General features: G+C 43.1%; 1 pseudogene; it reads left to right on the top strand.

Moving 5' to 3' along the window:
* Positions 1-19242: 19242 nt before the first annotated feature.
* LOC124799758 lies at positions 19243-19360 on the top strand (annotated as a pseudogene).
* The last annotated feature ends 339 nt before the right edge of the window (positions 19361-19699 follow it).

A 19699-nucleotide genomic window follows, 5' to 3' on the forward strand; every position in this document is an offset into this window, starting at 1 on the left:
CCTTGGATCGATTTCAATCACATTTGGTAGACATATTACTATCTGGAAAGAAATATTGTGGAATTGCAACTAGAAGCGTTCTACTGGGGCAGGGGTGATAATGTGAAGAGAGAAAGGAAAGAGGGGATGGACATGGGGGGGGGGGGGGTAGAGAAAGTGGGAGAAGGACGAGTTAGGCAGCGAGAAGTGTGAGAAGTGGAGATGGACAGAGAAAAGGGGGGGGGGGGACGAGCTGGACAGAGAAAGGGAAGAGCAGACTGACAGAGAGAGGAACAAGGGGAGGATAGACGTGAGGAGGAAATGAGGAGGAGATGGAAGGCACAAGAGAAAAAGAGGGAGGGAGAGATGGACGGAGGTGGAATGATAAGTGGCTAGATGGGATGGAGCAGATGGACAGAAAGAGAGAACGGAGTAGCCGATGAACGGAGAGTGGGACTTTAGGAGGCAGACAGAGAATGACAATTGGAGGAGGTGGACTGAGGGGCAGATGTTGGAGGCCAGAAAGGTGGGACAGAGGGGACAGACAAAGAAAGGGGGGAGGAGGAGATGTATTATACGAACCGGAGTAAATACATACCCAGACAACGCCAGATACTTAGTTTGTATGTATTTCCAGACACTGAGACGCTTTGCGAAGATTAAAGGCGAAACACGTAAGGATAATGGAATGTAGCCTAATTAAGTCGGGTGATGCTGAGGGAATTAGATTAGGAAATGAGGCATTTGTAGACTTAGAGAAAGATTTTGACAATGTTGACTGGAATACTCTCTTTCAAATTCTAAAGGTGGCAGGGGTAAAATACAGGGAGCGAAAGGCTATTTACAATTTGTACAGAAACCAGATGGCAGTTATAAGAGTCGAGGGACATGAAAGGGAAGCAGTGGTTAGGAAGGGAGTAAGACAGGGTTGTAGCCTCTCCCCGATGTTGTTCAATCTGTATATTGAGCAAGCAGTAAAGGAAACAAAAGAAAAATTCGGAGTAGGTATTAAAATTCATGGAGAAGAAATAAAAACTTTGAGGTTCGCCGATGACATTGTAATTCTGTCCGAGACAGCAAAGGACTTGGAAGAGCAGTTGAATGGAATGGACAGTGTCTTGAAAGGAGGATATAAGATGAACATCAACAAAAGCAAAACAAGGATAATGGAATGTAGCCTAATTAAGTCGGGTGATGCTGAGGGAATTAGATTAGGAAATGAGGCACTTAAAGTAGTAAAGGAGTTTTGCTATTTGGGGAGCAAAATAACTGATAATGGTCGAAGTAGAGAGGATATAAAATGTAGGCTGGCAATGGCAAGGAAAGCGTTTCTGAAGAAGAGAAATTTGTTAACATCCAGTATTGATTTAAGTGTCAGGAAGTCATTTCTGAAAGTATTCGTATGGAGTGTAGCCATGTATGGAAGTGAAACATGGACGATAAATAGTTTGGACAAGAAGAGAATAGAAGCTTTCGAAATGTGGTGGTACAGAAGAATGCTGAAGATTAGATGGGTAGATCACATAACTAATGAGGAAGTATTGAATAGGATTGGGGAGAAGAGAAGTTTGTGGCACAACTTGACCAGAAGAAGGGATCGGTTGGTAGGACATGTTCTGAGGCATCAAGGGATCACCAATTTAGTACTGGAGGGCAGCGTGGAGGGTAAAAATCGTAGAGGGAGACCAAGAGATGAATACACTAAGCAGATTCAGAAGGATGTAGGTTGCAGTAGGTACTGGGAGATGAAAAAGCTTGCACAGGATAGAGTAGCATGGAGAGCTGCATCAAACCAGTCTCAGAACTGAAGACCACAACAACAACAACAACGTAAGGCAAGAAAAATTCGTTTCATTCATTTCATTCTAATGTGATTAGATTGATAACCGACAGCCTGTAGATAAATTCTTCATTTTGTTTTAAAATGTAGGTATGAGACTGTAGTTTGTCGTGACGACATTCGTGAATAAAATATGCACGGCTTACTTGCCAAGTGAGATCTGATTAAAATCTCGTTACGAGTAACTAACTACCGTGGCTGGTGTTATGGTGACCATTTGTAACCCTTATACAGCTTATGATTGGTCGGTGTACGATTGGACTCTGGTACGACGTCATTACGTTATGCTGACCGAAGCAGTGTCCACATTCGCACCGGTGGCGCCACCGCTCTTGTAGGGATATAAGACGTAAGCAATTCAGCCCACTTGTCTGCGTCTTCTCAGCGCCGAGAGCTCGCTCCCACGAAATACTGGGATGTAGAGGCTGTCGGGCTGAACCTCTTCTCGCGCATTATAATTTCACTCCGTTACATTCCCAGCAGATAGAAGTGTAGGACAAGATTTTAGTTCCATCAAACATTAATATTTGGTTATTTGTGGCGATGTGCACAGCAAATGATTTCTCAAGTTCTCGTTTTTTTAATGTGCCTCTGGTGTTCTGCACAGCGGGTGGCAACGTTACGAAAACACTGAGCGATGTAGTTTCTTTCACAGCCGTTAGACTGTAGGAGAGTTAACGTATCAATCTGACTATGTAATTCCAATCCGGAAACGAACGAGTCTAAAGGTACAAGCGGAATACGTGTACCGGTATTGCTGTTGCTAAATAAGAAATAAAATATAGTCTGAAATGCATACTTGTTCACCTTTGATATAATGAACTGTACCTCTTCTCACTTGTTCATCTTCGGCATTGTGAATATCTAAATATCTCTTATACTGTAAGCTCTTTGGTTTTCATATTTTTGGAGGAGTAGTGGATCGGAACAAGAAAAAAATCCACTGAATATAGGCTCTAATATGTACAAGAGCCATGGGCGCTTGTTAAATAGAAGAGACGTTTCACAGAAGCAGAGATGAACAAGTGATCGTAGATCTTAAGATATGGCACGAAGGTTACAGTGGTTGGAACATGTGCAGAAAGTGGAAGCACTCGAGTACCAAATAACGTGCCATTTCAAAAGCCAGAGATAGCCTCACTTTTTGAAGACCAAGATTGAAATGGCTGGATAATGCAGAAACGAATCTGAAAAGATTAGCAGTGTGAAGCTGGAGAAGGCTGGTGAAGACGAGGGATGACTGGAGGGGACTAGTGGTCGACAAGGCCCGGGTATTTCACGGGCTGTAGCACCGGGAAAGAAGAAGAATACGTTACAAGTGGGCACCTGCCAGCGTGAAGCGTCTAAGACTTTTTTCTTTGGTTTTGGACTGCCGATGGCCCGAGTGCCAACCTGTTCATCTCAGAGTAGCGTTTGTACCGAAAGTTAACATTTATTTGTTGGATATGTTCCTGTATCTGAGTTCTTCCATAATTTTTACCTTCTACAGCTTCCTCTAGTAGCATAGAATGTATTCGCTGATGTTTTAAAAGGTGTTCAATCATTCTATCACTTATAGTTGTCGTGTTTTATATTTATTCAATAATCGGCGATTCTCTTTGGAAGTTCCTAACTTTCTCATTCGACCAAATTTTCAGCGTTCTCCTATATCTCCACGCCTAAAATGTTCCGATTATATTGTCTTCTGGTTTTCTCACAGTCCTTATTTCACATACAAACAGATCTTTCCTCCAAACGTAAATTTCTTCCCCAAATTAAGGCCTATGTTAGATACTAGTACACTTCTTTTTGTAACGGAATCTTATCTTTGCCTGTTCTAGTTGCTTCTTAGACTGTTGATTATATTCAACAGATTCACAGATTCTTCCCCTTCCCACTGAGGATAACAGTGTCAACGAGAATCTTATCACTGACTCCTTTCAACCTGAATTTTAATCCCACTCCTGAACCTACCTTTTATTTTATACTTTGCTTCTCCGATGTATAGACTGAACCGTGTGAAAAAGTAGTCCGTGTCTTACCCTTTCTAATCCAAGCACTTCGTTTTTGGTGTTGTATAGATAGAAGCAGGACACCCGATACATACATACGAAGAGTACACATTTCGAGTACGTATGGTGCAATCTGCCGATTACCCGTTGGCTGTCACTCACCTGGTACACGGCCAAGCGCAGGAAGCTATTTCGCAGGTACCTCTCCACACGTGCCTGGATTTAAACAAATTGTCTAACGCCTTTCTGTATGGCTCCACGAAAAATACAGGCCCTTCCATAACGAACTTGTAATGTGACACTAATCGCCTTTTGCACCGTACTTCGTAAACGCTCGGTTCGGCACAGGGCCCGTGGGAAATCAGTATTTATACGAAAAGGTGCCCCTTAAAAGTCTTAACTTTGTCGTGTGCTATCGAAAGCTTGCAAGCATTTAAACGTGCAACTGAAAATTATTAAACGCATCTGAAATAGTGACTCGCTGCTCGCTGGAGCCTGCTGTTGGCATTCGTAACGGTTGTCGAGTCATGTCCTGTGACGTACGAACCGCGGCCTGTCTTTCTCGTGGACCTCGCATGCCCTAATGTGACGTTAAATGGCACCTGATTACCGACATACAATGACAGCCTACGTTAGGAACACAACTCCCAGAGCCAAGTATTTTAACTGCCCTGAAGAATACCACTGTAAATATGGTCGAAACGACGGCTTCGTAATTGTTTTAGTGTATAGTAATGGCGCGACAAAATATCTAAAGACACTTTCTTGAAGTAAATATGTATATGAACAATTTTATTATTAGCTAACTTCTTACTTTCTCCAGAAGGAAATCTAGTTTATTAAAAGAGAAATATGTTTTATTTGTTTATTATAAAAGAGATTCATAATCTATTTTTCTGAAGGAAAAAAATTCCGTTGAATTTAATTGACAGATTTGGTTGAGATAGCTAAGAAAGTGAAGAATTGACGATGTTGAAATTACTAAGAATCATGCCATAAAGCCAGTAGCTAAAACTTGAATGCAGGCAAAATAAAAGACCAAAGAAGGTATTGATTTTAGGAATTGAATTGAGTGCAAGCAAAACAAAAGACCGAAAATGGTATTGATTGCAGGAAATACAAAGCATGACCTTGAGTTCTTCCTCCTGTCGTGCCTGGAGACAACGTACCTATGCGGTCCAGACCTGTAAAACGACTGGTTTCTCTACATAATGTTAGGCGGGTGATTCTGCAAGAAATGAGCAGTCAGTTCACAATTCACGAAGAAATACATGCGTGTTCTTTGTGTCAGATACTGAGTCTTTATAGTTTCAGATTTATATGGCACGCGTAAGCAAATTAATGAATGAATTAGACACATGGAAAGTAATTTATTGTATTTGGAATGTGATCTGAAGATATTGACTGAAGCCTTAGTCCAGGCAAGTGTATTTAAATAAACTCTGTTTAAACTTACTAGTCGAAATGCTGTTTAAATCTCGCAGCCGAGGAGCAGTGGTGTTAAGGGCTATTATTTACCGATTACGAAATGAGGTTAGTGCTGGCGCTTCGCCTGTAAACAACGAAGCGATTTACTGAAGTTGTTCTCAGCTGTCAGCTGCGGCATTTCCGCGAAGCTCTCAGAGCTCCCAGGGCTGTGTTGCTGCTTAATTATGGCTTTGAGATAACTTGGTGACCTGTTTTATTCCAGGGCTGAGTGCGTCGTACAGTCCGCAGAGATAGCTTCTCCCTAATATCTCTGCGATATTTCTACGAATCAGTAACAGCTGTTAGATATCAGAGGTCTTTTTTCGGAGATTTGTTTTTCAAAGTTACGATGCGGCGAGAAGGGAGTGAGGCAGGCTGCAGCCTATTCTCGGTAGTATTTATTCTGTACACTGAGGAAGCAAGAAAGAAAAACAAGGAGGAACTGAAGAACGGAATTAAATTTTTCGGAAAGTGAATAATACAAAAAATTGTAGTTGACTGGTGACGTCAGTATTTAGTCAAGGACGAAAAAGGACTTGGAAGAGCAGTTGAACGAAATGGACAGAGTCTTGAAAAAAGAAAGATGATGATTATCAACAAGAGTGAAACAAAGGTATATCTGTCGACAATGTCAGAATTAGGAGGTCTTGTTGAAAAGTAATGGTTCCAAATTTCTTACGTAAAAAGTATTAAAGTTTTTTAGATAAAGCAAAATTTGTTAAGTTCTATATCTTTAATCTTCGTGTCTACGTTTTTATCGCTCAACATTATCACCCTGGAGAAAAACCCATTTCTCTCCACGAGAGACTATTTTGTTGATACCGACTACTTACGGTCGCAGGTTCGAGTCCTGCCTCGGGCGTGGATCTGTGTGATGTCCTTAGGTTAGTTAGGTTTAAGTAGTTCTAAGTTCTAGGGGACTGATGACCTCAGAAGTTAAGTTCCATAGTGCTCAGAGCCATTTGAACCACTTGATAGCGACACTATAGAATGTTTGTCTTTGTTAACAAAGCCACAGCCTCACCATCTCTTACATTGCTCCAGCACTGTCAAAGTTTTGGAAATAGATGAAAATCGGATGGGGCCAAGTCGGGACTGTATGGAGGATGGCACGGTCATGCTGAAGGAGAGAGTACTCCATGTTTGGATGAAGTCTTCGAATTCGAAGCTTCATTACAGTACGCTGTTTCTCGTGCACCTACACTTACGTAGCAAACCACCAAGTTACATGCAGCAATTCGGAGCTCTCTAACGACAGACAGCTGCGAGTACGTAGAGATGAAGAATGAGGATGTAGAATGCTAATAACTTTTGTTTCACATACAAAATTCGGAGGCTTTGCTCCCTAGCAGGGTCTCGTATATCAGGAAATGAGAGAGTAAAAGTAGCTGACTGGTTTTGCTATATAGGGAACAAAATACCTGACAATGGACCAAGTGGTGAGGATAGAAAATGCTGACTGAATAATGGAAAAACAGCTTTACAACTAAAAAAGATATTTTTTGTGGTGTCACCGCCAGACACCACACTTGCTAGGTGATAGCCTTTAAATCGGCCGCGGTCCGGTAGTATACGTCGGACCCGTGTGTCGCCACTGTCAGTGATTGCAGACCGAGCGCCACCACACGGCAGGTCTAGAGAGACTTACTAGCACTCGCCCCAGTTGTACAGCCGACTTTGCTAGCGAAGCTACACTGACCAATACGCTCTCATTTGCCGAGACGATAGTTAGCTTAGCTTTCAGCTAAGTCATTTGCTACGACCTAACAAGGCGCCATTACCAGTTTATATTCTGTGTAATAATGCCTAAACAAGAGCGATGTTCTCCTATTGTGGATTAAAGTTAAGTATTCCAAGAACTACGTTCTTTTCTTTATAGGATAATTACTTTACCTAGTTCCAGACCTTACGCCAATCTTCCTGAGCTTCACGCGTGCCTTTCGGCTACCTCCGAGTGGCTTGGCTGTCTTGCCACGCCACTACATTTTTAACATCTAATGTGAATTTAAGTGTAAAGAAATACTTTCTGAGGGTTTTTTCTTGAGGTTATCCTGTTTGAAAGAGAAAAGTGGACGATAAAACATTCGTGTAAAACGAGGATGAAAGCTTCAGAAACGTAGTTTCAGAGATGAATATCGAAAATTTTATCGTAGATCGGACATTTAGTGAGAAACTGAGTCCAGCTGGAGACGACAGACATTTGTGGCAGAACTGGACACATCGTGGCGCAGCAAAGAAACTTACAGGTGTTGATGAAAGGATGTTTTGGGGGTAAAAATTACTAACGGAGACTGAGGCTTGAATACAATAAGGAAGTTGAAATGGATGTAAGTTGCAGTATTTGTGGTTACTAAAATAATTTTTTCAATGGTGTTATCAGTGTCAACAGGCGTGGTCTTGAAATGGTTCAAAATGGTTCAAATGGCTCTGAGCACTATGGGACTTAACATCAATGGTCATCAGTCCCCTAAAACTTATAACTACTTAAACCTAACTAACCTAAGGACATGACACACATCCATGCGCGAGGCAGGATTCGAACCTGCGACCGTAGCATTCGCACGGTTGTGGACTAAAGCGCCTAGAACCGCTTTTTTTTCCACTTCGGTGTAACAGTAACAAACATAAACTGCTTCTAGCATTTTTTTTAAATATATAAGACGATAACTTTATAAAATAAAATTTTCTGGGAAACGTAAATAAGTGGACTTCCTTTTTTTTTTACATAATAGTGAAAAAAATAAAATAAAATATCCTTCTTCTGTCAGTACAAAACAATAACGTTCTACGTTCCTCTTTTAGGCGCGTACCTCACTAATCCCGTCATACCTCGCGTTGGTGTCGGGTACGTCTTCACGTGTGTTTGTGGATCCTCTCCACTGTCCTGGTCCTTTCGTGTTCTGATACTTATAGACAATAATTACATTCTCCTACCCGGGACACCCCAACTGGGTGGGGGATCAAGCAAGGCACTCCCTAAAAAATTTGCGTAATATGTTCGATATCTCGGATGTCTCATAAGCTGTGAGTGATGTTCCTGTAGTAAGGCCCAAAAGTCAAGCACATTCTTACTGCCGTCTCGGAAAAGATAACGCACAGTCAAACCTCGAATCCAAGTCACTGCGTTTGTCTTCGTTCGAGGATAAAATGTCCTATCTGGGAGAAGTAGTGTGCGTGGTTCTATTGTTTGCGGCCCCACCCGAAGGAGGAAGGCGATCATTTTTTTGACCAAACACCATACGTCCGCCGAAGGACCGCATATCAGGCGATGCTCCTCAGTGTCTATAACATTACACTGCGGACACAGTGGCTCGTCCGCCATATGAATTTTATGCAACCTGGAACGAGTCACGTACTTCCCATTTACCACCTGATACCACAGTGCGCGCGTTCCCGTATCAAGGTGTGGGTGGTGCACTGTACGCCATACCACTGACCACGTAACTGTTGGTTGGCGGCGCTCTACGGCGTTATTCGGCCGTCGTCGAGTCAAGATGTGATATATATCATGTGCCGTCGCCGTCCTGGTAGTCGGTAGTTCCATATGTACATAACTGTGTTCCACAAAGAAGGTTCGCATATGGGCAAGCGATGGTGAGATGTGAGCCACCGCTACCGGAGCCGAACGAGAAGGTGGAGCGAGTTCGTCTATCAAGCTGCCCGTCAGACTTGTCTGGTGTCGTGTCCACATCTTTATCATTGTGGTTACATAAATAGCCACTGCTCGGTCGCGTACGTGGACGAGTCCAAGACCTCCACGACTACGAGGAAGGGTGAGGGTTTCGTATCCTACCTTAAAAAGCAGACCTGTGCTCACAAAATATCCTAGTGCTGCCAGGATTCGGCGGGCCAACACCACCGGCATAGGAAGAACTTGTGCCAGGTGGGGGATGCGAGAGGCTAGATAAGTGTTGGCAAAGGTGACCCGTTGTATCATATCCAGTGCCCTTAACCTGTGACTTCGGACACTCGCACGAATTGTTTGCAGAAGATGTCTGTAACTCAGTGCCGCCGTGCGTCGAACGTCTGTAGTGAAGATAATTCCTAGGCATTTCATCTTGTTGATCGGCTGTAATGGTGCTACACTTCCTGTCGGGAGTCCTCCCCGATGTTCATCGCTCCTGACTTTGCCATGTTCAGGCGACTTCCCGTAGCCATACAATACAAATTACTCCAATGCAAGGCCACTCTTGCCTCGTCGCCTGACCTTGCTAAAAACACTAGGTCATCTGCGTATGTTCGGCATATAAACGTGTTGTGCCTTATCGTCATTCCTTGGAGTCGATTGCGGAGCCCGCAAAGCAGCGGCTCGACAGCGATGGCATACAATATCGTTGACACCGGGCACCCTTGTCTGACCGATCGTGAGATGGTGATGGGCCCCACCAAGCGTCCATTGATGAGCACTTTGGATGCAGCTCCGTGGAGTAGTCTCATGACGACGGTGACAAAACTTTCCGGAAACTTCATTTTCGTCATCACGTCAGTGAGATAAGCATGACTCAGCCTGTCAAATGCGCGATCGAAGTCTATCGATACCAATACACCCCGGAGACGACATGTTGAAGCCAGTGCGATAACATCGCGGTAGTCGCTGAGTGCCGTTTGTATATTGCTAGCTCCTCCTAGCTGGGTTTGGTCGAGTGAAATCACTTGGCGTATCACGCGTTTAAAGCGTGCTGCAAGTATCCTGGCGTAGATCTTGTAGTCGCAATTAAGAAGGGTCAGTGGCCGGTAGGCCTGTATCCCTGTGCCGCCAGATGGTTTGTGGATGGGGATGATCATTCCTTCCACGAAGGAGGGTGGAAGAGTCACGTCGGAAGACGTCAATTCGCAGTACATGGCAGTCCATCGTGGAATCATGAGATCTTTAAATGTACGATAGAACTCTAACGGAAACCCGTCGGGCCCCGGCGATTTGTGCGACGCTCCCTTATCAATCGCTTCCATTACGTCGTCAACTGTGATTTCACCTGTTAACTCCAGGTTGGCCGACTCGTCGAGACACGCGGAGAGCGTTCGTCGGACCTCATGAAAGGCTGCCTGATCGTGTTCCGCTTCTTGATAGAGATGACCGTAGTGTTCCACGAAAGCGTTGGCAATGTCTTTTTGCGTTGTCATGCGGCGACCATCTGGCAGTACGACCGTCTGTATTAAGGTTCTGCGGCTACGTTGTTTTTCTCTGATAACGTGATACATCGACGGGGATTCTCCACGGACTCGTTCAAAGGCCCTTGCACGGATTGCGACACCCTCCAGTCGGCGGCGGGTTATGGAAATTATTTGGGCCTGTGCTCGTTTTATACCGGCACGACGCTCCTGTGAAGGTGCTTGTACAGAAAGTTCGCGGAGCATCGTGAAATAAAATTCCGTCGTGTGTCGCCTCCACATCATCTGCTCTCTTCCGTATGCATTTAACGCTCGGCGCAATGCAGGCTTAACGCATTCCAGCCACCACTGCAACGTCGTCGGATATGTCGGGAGGCGTCGTTCACACACGTGCCAAGTGTCTTCGACTAAGTGTCTGCACTCAGGTTCCCTAAGGTGTGCTGTATTCAGTTTCCAAACACTGCGACTCCTCCACACTTGTTGACGACTCAGGGAGACCGTGCATATATATGCTATGTGATCTGAAAAGGCGACAGGCCACAATTCCGCATCGAGGATCGCAGGTTCGAGACGACGTGTTACGTAAATGCGATCGAGACGACTTGCAGAGTGACTCGTGACGTAGGTGTATCCATGTCGGTCGCCATGTATCTTCTCCCATGTATCAGTGAGATTCATGTCCTGTATGAGTTGCCGCAGCTCCGGGCACGAAGTATAACGTGGGTGTTGATCTTTTGGTGCGAGCACGCAGTTGAAGTCGCCTCCAAATAAGACATGTTCATACCGACCTAAGAATAGTGTTGCTATCTCCTCTGCGTAAAATCGGGATCGGTCGCGCCGTCTGTCTGACCCCGACGGTGCGTAAATGTTAACTACCCGTACTCCCAGCACTGTGAGCGCCAGTCCTCGCGCTGACGGCAGGTACACCACGTCCTCGGCTACTATGCCGCTACGTAGAAGTATCGCTGTTCCGCTGACGCCGTCGGTAGTAGGTGTAATGTACGTATCGTACTCATAGAGGTCGGGGAAGCTCTCAACACACACTTCCTGCAGCAGAACGATGTCGACTTCTGACGCATGCAACATGTCTCGTAATAATTGCAATTTGACAGGCGTTCTTATCGTATTAATATTAATAGAGGCCGTTCGATATGCCTGCCGCTGGTCCTCAGTGCGTAAAGCACTGTTAATTTGTGTGCTGCTGCCAATGAAATGCTGTCCGTGCGTCAGTCTGCATCTTCTGCGCGGTTAACATCCGGTGGACGCAGCACTCGCCATGGCGGGTGCGTCGTCGGTGTGGGGGTCATTATCGGATTCGTCGGCCCAGTTCCTGTGCTGGAAGTCCAGCTCCCGTCGTGTCTCTCCTGCCGGGCTAACCGAAGCCTGTGGCGTTGCTGCGGTGGGTGGAGGGACTCCTTCCGTCGGCTTTCCGTCCGGTGTGTCTGTATTTAACCCCTGTGTAGCATGATCCGCGTCGTACTGCTGTGTGGGAGGTAGAACCTCCCGTTGCGCATCCGGATGCACTGTATCGACGTTACACCCAAGTTCGTCTGCCGTGGACTGCAGTAAGCAGGTATCCGACGGCGCTAGTCGTCGTTTCTTGTGGCGCTTCGGCGATCGTTGTTTGCGCGTGTGCGCCTCCGTATCCGAGTGCGGAAGTGACTCCCGGTGCTCAGGGACGAAAGCAGCTGTCGGCACAACAGCAGGATCAATTTCCATTTCTCCTACCGATCCTTTCCGCTCGGTGAAGTGCGTCGTCGGCGCCGGAGCGGCCGAGGTGTGCGTCGTTTCGTCACTGGAGGCGGTCTCTGCCGCAGTCGGTTGCCGTAAACTGTCAGGATTCTGTAGCTGGTCATTCTTCGGGATGGGATCCGTTCGAAACGCGTCCGCATACGTTAGCGGCAGCGGCGTCAACGTGGACGGAGGTACGGGTTCGCCGTTTGGAACTTGCACTATCCTCCGCTGCATACATTCGGAACGGACGTGGCCCTCTTTCCCGCAGCCTGAGCATGTTTTGGGTTGTCCATCGTATATGACTATAGCTCTGCATCCGCCGATGAACAAGTACGAGGGTACATGTTGTGTCAGTTCTATTCTGATTTGACGCACCCCATTGAGAACGGGGTAAGTCGTGAAGTTGGACCATTTTTCCTCAACGTGGCTAAGCACTCTTCCATATGGGCGTAAGGCGTGAACGACCAAGTCAGACGGAACCTCGAAGGGAAGTTCGAAAATACGTATGTTTCGTAACCCCAGTCCTGCATGATCAATAGTGACTTCTCCAACATGTCCATCAGAGTGACGAAATTTGAGTCCATGTTTAGTATCTCGGATGATTCTGTCACATACTGCATCGTTAATCAGCTTGACGTAAACGACACTGTTCACTATGGAGAGGTGGATTCCGATAAGTTCGTTGTAGTCGAGTTTAACTTCGTCTCGTAGGAACCGTTCTATTTCGTAGGCTTTCGGTCGCGCATATTCATTCGAAAAACTAATCTTGAGAGTCGACTTTCGGTATGCATGTGCCATTCTATATCGAGTCGCCTAAACGCACGAGTACGCCGAAGAGGTAAACAACTGCGCGAGCGCGAACTTCTCCGGCAGGGACGTAAACAGACGTCCGTGCCGTAGCACCGCCGAAGGCAGACTTAGCTACCGCGGCCGGCTCGACGCGAAGAGGGTAGCGCCTGATAGTCTGCCGTTGTATGCTCGCTTATGATACATTTTCTAGAAACTTGTCATTTTGTTTTTAAAACTTTTATGCCTAATGACAAAGTCATTCAGTTACACCCAATTGCTGCTACCTTGTACGCCTTACAATCAAAGCAGACTACTCTCATTCTTACCAACTACGGAACGAGTGTAACAGCCCTATGAAAATTTGAGACGCTCAGTAAGATGTAAGTGGAGGCGAAATTCAGCTGCCGAGCAGTATGCGGTAGAAAATAGGAAACACTTTTTTTTCGAATGCTAATCACTTTCATTCCTTACTTTTTATGGTCGCCTTGGAACAATGCTGTATTAAAGGCGAGAGGAAGAAGAATTATCAATTTTTCAGTACTACAACCAGGTGCACTGAGAAATGTCGACATTTCCCATGTCTCATAAATATTTGAAGGTGTTGCAATATACAGATATCAATAACTCCACGTAAATGATTACACTAATATGCCCCTTGTTTCAGTTTACAATAAATTGTGCAAAAAGATGGGCGAAAAACTAAATATAATGCCGGCGGCTGAAAACATGGGGCTTTTTAAGATCCATCACGAGTTGTTTTCACATTATGTTACATATCTGCCAGATGCTAAAGGAAGTTTGTATGTCACCATACATGTGTCGTATTTGGATCGCTCGTTGTCCCTTACGTAGTAGTTGAGTTGAAAGGGCACCAAAAGGCTCTCGAATGAAGCACATTTGTAAACATTACATAACGTAGTTAAATACTTCTCGTATTTCACAGGTAACAACGTTCCTAAATTAAGTGTCCGTAAGAACAATACTTCGATATGAATATATAATTTATAATCAAACGATATTAAAGACATACGAAGTTGCTGAAACTAAACAAATGCCTCAAAAATCATTTCCCATTCCACTTGTTCGAAACTATGTTCGGTCATAGTTCAACATCACGCTGTTCTTTAACTTAATTTACGTAACAGTTACGAAAAGAAGAGAGTAGAAGCTTTTGAAATGTGGTGCATCAAGGATTTATTAATTTGGTAATGAATGGAAGTGTAGAAAGTAAAAACAGTAGAGGGAGGCGGAAGACAAAGGTTTCAGTAGTCACACATGACACTTTCGCACAATAGACTAGTTTGGTTAATTGCATCAGACCAGTATTCTGAATTAGATCACAACAGTAATAGCAACCAAAGATAAAAACAACAACACAGTACGTCATCAGATCTCATAAGGGTCTGCAGGGTGATAATAAATCGCAGGATAGTCAAAATGCGTGAAGTCTGCACATTTGATCTCTGCGTGATCTTGGGTGCACCACATTTGGGACATAATACATGTATGTTAGAGGCTGCTTAGGCAACGAATGACCTTACAACGGCTCAAAGCATTGTATCACATCGCATCCGAGTCACGCGCTGTAATATTACAGCAATCCTCCGATCTTTAGTTTGACAACAACTCATTATGCTTACTGAACTGTAGTGTTAGATGGAGGAGAGAAGAGTGTTGAATGACGTAACTTTCAGTGTGACTGAATGGTGAATATAGGTCTTATTAAGTACCTCATTTTAATTAATTAATTACACTTCAGTAGTATGCATTTTACGCCCTACCTCGACTTGCACTAACTGTAAAACAAAACCGGTGTTGTGCACCTTAAAATACGTATGACTTTCCATCATGTACATCTACAGAGCGCAAACTACATTACGATGTGTACTGGGCCATCATTATTTGCCCAGATCATGTCCCACACACGGATAATAAGCGGGAAGAAACAATTTCGGCAGACTGCTGTAAGAGCCCAGATTCCTCTGGTTTCAAAATTGTGGTCTTAACGAGAGGTACACGATGGAGGAATGGTGATCGTTGAGCATTTGTGTGATATTCTAACGCTGGTTAAACAAATGCGTGATACAGTGAACATCTAGTCTATCATTCTCCTTCGGTACATCTCCTGTTATCATAAACTCCCAAACGGACGAACTACACTCAGGAACTGATCGTGCAACAGTTTTCTGAGAGACATCCTTCGTACTTGAATTACACAGTTCTTAGGATTGCCGTAATAAGTCAGTTAGACTGATGATCTATAGCAGCGAACAGAACACCTTTCGTCTAAAAATAGACGTATGTAAGGACCTCAGTGAGGGAAAATAATAGAAACCTGAGAATTACGACTGAGGATTGTCGTACATAATACGTCAGCCGTGATAGACTGCATAGAGGAGTAAACTGAGATGTGCATTATTTGCACCACTCTTTCCAGCCTCACAAATGAACGGTAGAAGAGAAAAGGGTATCTGTAAGACTGCGTAGACAATCTCTCACTCTCTGTTCCTGGGGTCGCTCGCAAAATATACGATGGAGGACGAAGAATCGTTAGACAGTTTGTCATTAACGTTGGATTTTTTAACTTGTCTAGCTGTGATTCATGAAAGTAATAAGGTCTATTACCTATGTATTTCAATTATTGCGCACAGCTCAGGCAGTAGGAAGGTGGCGAATGTTATCTGTCTACTAGACACGAGTTGTAGCCGTCAGCTGTCGTCTACTTCTCTACTTCTGTGACGTAAGACATTGATATTGTGCCCGACTTCTCGTTATATCTACACATCAAACGGAGCAGCCACAAAAATCTTCACTGTAACGGTGACTAAATTTAGGGTTTTCGTAATAATAATTAATGTTCACATTGTGCACAAACGATCACACTTCGTGTGTTGCTGCGTTACCGAAGATAAAGATAGGTAATAAAGTCTTTGGATGTTAGTTATTATTTTAACTTCCTATTTCCGACGTTACTACACACACGCACTATTTCTGATTTTGTATTATTTCTGATTTTGAATTATTTCTGTCCGGTTGGAAATGAAATGTTCAGTAGCTTTTAAGTCACGATTTACCCTTTTTAATAGTTGAACCTTCCGTCATCCAGAAATACAGTTTGCAGCTTGCCTGTGATTATCGTTGAATAATACACACGCTGTTGTGGAAATCAATTTAGCTTCTTATTAATAACATTTTATAATAATTAAATGAGTGATTGAATTTTGTACATATGGAAAAGGAGGGTTGATCCTACAATTACTCTCAGTAATTACGGCAACTAAAAGGTACGTGATTTTCATAGTTATTCATTCAAAAATATTACAGCAAGGATTATGGTCCATTACTATACTACGATACAGTCATTCAAATATCGTACGCTTTTACGTTCACAAAGCTAAGTGTCCAGTTCCGTTATTATATTCAGTTTAACGTCTCTTCGTATAGTCCACAGATCCTATTATCGGTCATTCGGCATGGGCATGTAATAGTGTTTAATACTGAGCGCTACTTTCTTTCGCACACAAAATTCCACGCCGCAGCTACATACACTTATTTAGAGCGCAGACAACAAGACAAGACAGTACCTGCACATGGTTTATAGAGTAGAATTCAGATACTAAAGTAGCCGCGTTGAACCCCCCATGATTTCCCTGAGGCACCACTTTGTTGTGGGTGTTATGCTGATGACAGATTATAATTTTAATTTAAACCTTTCCAGTGCTATTAATTATTTCCGATATTGTCGATCACCTTTGCCCTATATGAGAATAAGTCTGATAGTATTGTTCTCAATTAAAAGAGCGGTTATAGAGTTCGCATATACTATTCACTATATCGTTTATTGGCAAGTGTTACGAGCCCAAATGAAAATAAATACATAGAGCAGCAAATCCACTAATTTTGTTGATATTATTATTATTATTATTATTGTAGTCATCCCCTTTAAGATAACTGTCTTTACATGTAAATAATAGGCTAATTGTTTTTATACCATACATATTTCACTCCTTTTTATATGTGAAGTACCCTCTGTGACCTATAATACATGTCTGTTGTATGCACATGGTGAAAGGGTTTTCAGATTAATTTTCATTTTAGAGTTTTTACATTACTCCCTTATTGTGAGCAACTTTATGGAGCTCATGTTTCGTAAAATTAGACTGCTATTTGGATCTGTTTGTGGTTGTTTGGGATTTTTTTATCATCACATTTGTGTGGGCCTGTAATTCCTCGTCGTCATTCTGCGTATATATGGATGTCAGATATTCGGCGTTTGGGAACATATTCCATCATAACTTTTGAGTTTCACTGCTTCTCTCTTTTGTGGAAGTGGTTAAGGCAGGGAATTGGATAAATTTTTAATTAATCTGGCTGTGTTCTGCATCACGTTTTGCTGTTGTTTCAGTAGCTAACATGGGAGTCTGATATCTATACGCTCCTTGGTATTTTTCTTTTTTTTCTGTTGATGTGACTTACGTGAGTGTCTTGTTTTATTTGCAATGTGTAATCATTGTTTCTTCAGTATGTTTCCGTTCCCGGGTGTCGCTTATATGTGTTTGTATGCGTAAAATTTATTTCTGTTTTACCTCATCAGTGTTTTTAGTGTATGTATTTGGGTGTGCTGTACTATCTGTATTGGTTGAGAAGTTGGGTGTAATCGTGTCGTCTTCATATTTTCATTTTGTCTTATTTCTGGTTTATTTATTGAGTTGACAATTTTATTGTTTAAGTCTTTCGGCACAATAGCTCTTCTACAGGTTCGTGTCCACAGTTCCTCTTCAAGCTTTGATGTTAGTTTTTCATCTTGTTGCCAATATGTAAACATTAAAAAAACTATTGTTAATATTTGTAGCCGTTTCTCCTCAATTGCTACTTCAATTATGCTTTATCAACTCAGCAGGCGGAAAATATTTGGGACGACCAAATAAGACATCCAGTTGCACTCATCGACGGAATTTTTTATTACACGAGTTGTATAGTGTAATTATGAAAAACATTAATTTATTTCTCACTAACAAATATAAGTAGCTCGTCAAGTACGAAAATTAGATATGTCTGACATGAGTGATCTCAGTACACAAAGTGTTGACTCGTCTTCGTTGGAGTGTCAAATTACTGTACATCTTAATTACACGACTTGTCACACTAACAGGTCCCTTGGAGGGCTACATATTTGTCAAAACTTCCTAATATCGATTCCTTATTAAGTGTTTTAAAGTATTATGTATTTTTTTCGCTTCGCAGTGAACAGAAAGTAGTTTCATCACATTGTATACCCAATTACGACTTGTGTGTTTTGCACTATTTGAATTGCATTATAAATATGTTGTTCGTATTCTGCCTGAGTTTTGCGCGCATATGTAATACTGCATACGGTAAATGATTCCACATTTGCTAATGTTTCGTATTAAACAGAAGCTGATTTCGTCACTTGGTGTCCTCTAGACTCATGTATATTTGTTCTTGTTTACGAATCCGTGAGTGAACTGTTCGATTGTAATGCATTTTAATTATGATCCGTATTGTTCGCATACTATTTTCTTTATCACAACCAATTTTAGCACCTTCTCGATTTCGACGGAGAACTCCAGGTTGGCAGTTTCGACAGAACTGGTATTCACTTTATCACATCTCGTCCTGGAATGCATAGGGTAATTCTACTATGAATGGTTTTACTTTGTGCCACTAATCGTATGGTTTGTTGGTTGATTTGGGGGAGGGTACCAGACTGCGAGGTCATCTCCTCCGATCGGATTAGGGAGGTTGGGGGAGGAAGTCGGCCGTGCCCTTTCAAAGAAACCATCCCGGCATTTGCTGAATCGATGTATGGAAGTCACGGAAAACGTAAACCAGGGCTGCAGGACGCAGGCATGAACCGTCCTCCTCCAGACTGCGAGTCCAGTGAGCTAACAACTTCCTCGCTTCACACGGTTTAGTTGTATGATTTGTAGTCTTAGTGACTAGTGTATTCTTCCGAGAAATTGCTAAGAATGCAACAGTAGTTACGTAAATGTCTTCACCTGTTAATAAAAAGTACCACAAACAGCATATGAAAGCAGAATTCAACATTCTAGAAACCTCCTCTCAATCCAACCAAACTTAATTATATGATAGAAAGTACGAAAAACAGATGCGAACTAAAATAAACTAGATTACTGAAGTATTTTCTTTCGTAAAAATTGATTAATTTTCCAGATTATTAGGTACCATAAAGTTTCAGACGAAGGTATCGACTCAAAAGACGACAGAAGAGGAGAGTGGGTGAAACTGTTTTCTTTTGTAATTGGACTTCTTATAAATGCTAATTATTTTTACTTCTGTTTACATCATATTGCCAACGGCCTTACCGCAGTGGTAACACCGTTTCCCGTGAGATCACCGAAGTTAAGCGCTGTCGGGCTGGGCTAGCACTTGGATGGGTGACCATACGGTCTGACGAGCGCTGTTGGCAAGCGGGGTGCACTCATCCCTTGTGAGGCAAACTGAGGAGCTGCTTGATTGAGAAGTAGCACCTCCGGTCTTGGAAACTGACATACGGCCTGGAGAGCGGTGTGCTGACCCCCTTTATATCCTCATCCAGCGACGCCCATGTGGTGAAGATGACACGGCGGCCGGTCGGTAAGGTTGGACCTTCATGGCCTGTTCTGGAGTAGTTTAGTTTAGTTTCAGGCATCATATTAGTAGACTTCTATAATACGATTGGGAATTAGCTTTAGGAAAAAAGGTCATCGTGGTTAACTGTGCGCTTGGTGACAAGTGACTGGTTACGTAAAATGGGCAACTGTTGATT

This window comes from Schistocerca piceifrons, chromosome 5, assembly GCF_021461385.2.
Source record: "Schistocerca piceifrons isolate TAMUIC-IGC-003096 chromosome 5, iqSchPice1.1, whole genome shotgun sequence".
Classification (NCBI taxonomy): domain Eukaryota; kingdom Metazoa; phylum Arthropoda; class Insecta; order Orthoptera; family Acrididae; genus Schistocerca; species Schistocerca piceifrons.